Source organism: Tenrec ecaudatus, chromosome 6 (assembly GCF_050624435.1).
Source record: "Tenrec ecaudatus isolate mTenEca1 chromosome 6, mTenEca1.hap1, whole genome shotgun sequence".
Lineage (NCBI taxonomy): Eukaryota > Metazoa > Chordata > Mammalia > Afrosoricida > Tenrecidae > Tenrec > Tenrec ecaudatus.
Window position 1 is genome coordinate 80866882 of NC_134535.1, and position 2811 is coordinate 80869692.

Here is a 2811-nt window from a genome sequence, read left to right on the forward strand (position 1 = left end):
CAAAGTCAGAGTACTGGTTTGCAGAAGGCTAAATGACAGTAAAAGCCATAAATCCAAGTGCAGAATTCCCCTGTGGATTAGGCCTCTGGTGAATCCTCTCTGACCACTGACCAGGGATGTGAACCGTCTTACTATTAGACAGAGTGCAGTGGAAAGTGGATGAATGCAGATCTAGTTAGGTTAAAATTTAGCACCTTTTCATTTTGGCATATTTAAAATTTATTCTAGTTTTTAAATTCTTAAAAAAAATGCTAATACTGACATTTACTGAAGACAGCCAGGGTGAAATACAACGACTCAACAGGGAAGTAATTGCTGACAGTCTCGTACTCATAGAAATTGTAGTCAACTATATAAATGTCTAGTTGAGAGAAGAAATATTCCATGTAAAGGATTGAAGTGACTTGATATTTTTTCTTCAGAAAGGCTTTATCTGTCTTCTGCCATTTAAGAGGCGGAGCTTCATGATTCTCTAGATTTCCGGCTTGGTTCTTGCGGAGTATGGAAGCAGGAATCTGAAAGGGGACACATAGCATTTCCTTATTAGGGGCCACATTTCTTACTAGGTGAACCGAGCAGGCTGCCTCCAAGGAAACACCTAACACAGCACCAGCTTGCTGCTGAACATCCTCAGCAGGACGATCACCCTTGGAAAAGCTGTAGCAGTGCACTGTGGGAAGGTGCCCTCTGTTGCAAGGCGGCCCATCTCAAAGCGATTGGAAGGCACCGAGAAACAGTCCAGCCGTAGCTGGCAAGTTCATGACCACGTGCACAGAGTGCTTTCTTTGTCTTGACCATGGTTCCGACAGATGCACTCACTCTTCTCTGACTGGTGCTTGGAGGAAGCCCTTCCCATCCAAGCTGTGGACTCTCACCTTTTGGTCCACTTCCTTTAATTTACAAGTGTGCACTTGCCAGTTTTGGGAGTCAGGATGGAGACGGTCGGCAAATACGGTGCAATTTTTCTTCTCTGCTGGAATGACAAATGGCTCGACTCCAGAAAAAAAACCAGTAGGACATCCCCAGTTGTGAGGCGTTTTGGGGTGCCGCTGCACTCTGTAGAGAGATGTGGACCCCAAAAGACTGTAGCAAGATCAAGTGCACTGCGGTAGTTGTTCGCTGGTGTGTTGGTCATCAAGTTCTCCTTGCCAGAGAGCACTTCCATTTGGAAATTTCAGTAGGGGTCATCAGTGTTATTGATTTTAGTTAGTGCTGCAGTGATTCCCGGGGTTCTGTCACTCATAATTTGGCCAATTAAATGCTTGAAAGGCAGTTAGTGATCTCGAAGCTTCAGGTGGGCGCCATGTCCAACTCCGCTAAACCCTGACGTCGCATCTTGGCTGTCAGAAGGCACAGCTTTCCACCATTTCTGACTTGAGGTTTTCCAATGTTAGTTCCAAATTATATGTTGTGATCTGTGGGTTGACACTGAGCTGCTTTAAAAGACAGAGTTCTGCTTTCTCGAAGGAATCAGGAGAAACATCTTACAGGGATCTGACATAATGAGTCTACCATCTTCCTCTTCAGGACCTTCAATCATACCTCTTCTGCCCGGATGCTGCAGGGTTGCCCTTGTAGAAGAGTGCGCCAACTTATTGAACATTTCCAGTGGGACAAGAGGAAAGGAAAAGGAAATAGAGGCAACTGACACTTGAAAAAGTTTAAATGCAGGCATATACATATGAAAAAAATTTATATAATGATAGGGAGATAGATCTATGTACATATATTTATATGTTAAGTATTAAGGTAGCAGACAGACATTGGGCCTCTACTCAAGTTCTTCCCCCTGCTGCAGTTGACCTTGGATAAGGTGTTTTACCTCTCTGGGCTTCACTTGGCTAACGTGTCCTTTACCATGGATATTTCTGGGTCTCTGAGAGGAGCACTGTGGTGGTCAGGTGCAAAGGCCCTGGGGCTCAGCTATGCAGGTCCAAATCCTGGTTCGATGGCTTACTGGCTGTGTGGTCCTGGAACATTACTTGTTCTCTCTGTGCTTCACTTTCCCCTTCTGCACGATGGTGACAGTGATCATACCTGCTTCATAGGTGTTAGGATTAAATGCTCAGTGCATGAAAAATCGCTTAGAATAGGGCCTGGCGTGCAGGTCTCATTCATTATTTTATTGTTGGATAAAATAGCCCAAGGACAATGGTTACTATGGACCAGACAGAGGGCATTGGGGTGCAATGAGACATTTGGTACATTGTCATGTGTTTGCACACCTGTACCTTCTGGTGCCATTGCAGAGAAGATGTGAAACATCAGGGTGGGATGAAAAGATTCCCAGGCAGTTGAACATAAGATCCAAGAGGACACCCACTGGCTTCAAGGGAAGGCTGTCCAGCTCTTGTCATTCTCCGAGGTCTTGCCTTCCTCCAAGACCATGCCACTGGGTGAGGTTGGAATGAGGCATCCCTACCATTACATAAGCAAAAAACAAAACAAAACAAAAAACCCCAAACAAATACAACTTTCAAATGGCTTAAAAGGGGGATAAAGTAAGATGTTATTTTAACCTACCATATATACTTGTGTATAAGCTGAGTTTTCAGCACAAAAAATGTGCTGAATAACTGGTGTTCGGCTTATACATGGGTCAGTGGTACCCCAGCGAGGTGTAACATCTCGCTGGGGCTCCCAGAAGGTAACGATGAGCGTCCGTTATCTCGTGGGTGATTGAGGTTTCTCTGCTGTTCATTCAAAGCTCCGCTGACACTGCAGGGCTTTGAATGTTTGTTTCCTCACATCTAACCAATCAGAGCCATCCTATGACGTGGACGGCTTCAATTCGCAGAAGCACCAGTAGGG

At 45.0% G+C, this 2811-nt stretch overlaps 1 pseudogene; it reads right to left on the minus strand.

Annotated features, from left to right (window-relative positions):
* Positions 1 to 251: 251 nt before the first annotated feature.
* On the minus strand, positions 252 to 1603 carry LOC142451493 (tRNA (guanine(37)-N(1))-methyltransferase pseudogene; annotated as a pseudogene).
* Between the last annotated feature and the right edge of the window lie 1208 nt (positions 1604 to 2811).